Source organism: Diceros bicornis, chromosome 34, assembly GCF_020826845.1.
Source record: "Diceros bicornis minor isolate mBicDic1 chromosome 34, mDicBic1.mat.cur, whole genome shotgun sequence".
Classification (NCBI taxonomy): Eukaryota; Metazoa; Chordata; class Mammalia; order Perissodactyla; family Rhinocerotidae; genus Diceros; species Diceros bicornis.
This window is the reverse complement of record NC_080773.1, coordinates 22,909,892-22,910,896: the sequence shown is the minus strand read 5'-3', so window position 1 is coordinate 22,910,896 and position 1,005 is coordinate 22,909,892.

Below are 1,005 nucleotides of genomic sequence, written 5' to 3'. Positions count from 1 at the left end.
TATTCTCTCTCATTTATTTATTCATTTATATCAGCATGGGCTCATGGGTATTTTATACACTGGGTTATAATCCAATACTACTTTATTTTGTTGGTCAAATTGTTCCAGCTTTGGCCATTGGGAGCTCTTTCAGTTGGCTCCTGTGTCTCTCTGACATACCTCGTCGTGTGTGTGTGAGAGTGAGAGAGCGCTCACACGCGACGCTTTCTTTCTGGCGCTACAAGATGCTCCAGGCTCATCTTGTGTAATTTCCTGCCCAGTCCTAGAACCAGCCATTTATCCAAGGAGCCCTGGTTCCTTTTATTGGAGAAGGGTATTAAAAACTAAGATGTGGGCACTAGGCATGCTCAAACCTGAATTTTTAACAGGCTCTCTCCAGCTATTTTTTCATGAAACCACAGTTGGAGAACCTCCGCTCTCCGTTTTGTTCCCGTCTCTCAAGTATTTCACTGGCTTTCCCAAGCCAGTTTCAGCCTCCGCCGGCAGAGGGCGCCAGAAAAGGCAGAACGGTTTCCTTCCTACCACAGAGGCCTTCCCAAGAGAAGAAGGACGCGCGACCAGGAGCCGGGGCGGGGACTAAACGCTGCGCCAGAGAACTGTCAAACCCAGGCGGGGCGTGTTTCCCGGCAGGGGCCGGGCACTGTCACGTGAGGGCCAGCGGTCAGCTGACTAGATCCCAAGTTCTCCGCAGAGGTACGACGCGACCCAGGGCTGCTGTTGATTGGTGGAGGAGGATCCAGAAAACTAGCACTTCGGGGCGGGACCTTGACGATGGGGACTACCATTGGCTTATGCAGAGCCACGTGGGCAGTCGTACGCTGCACCGGGAAGAGAGTGGGGCGCCCTATGCGGACGTGTGCGCATGCGTCAAAGCCCGGGGTCGCCGATTGGAGGCCGTGAGTCACGGGGCGGCGTGCAGTGGCCGGTGGGGGCGGGGCCGGCGGGGCGCGCGCCGAGCTGCGAGGCCGCTGGTTGGCCAGCGCGAGCCACGTGGTCCGGGGCAGC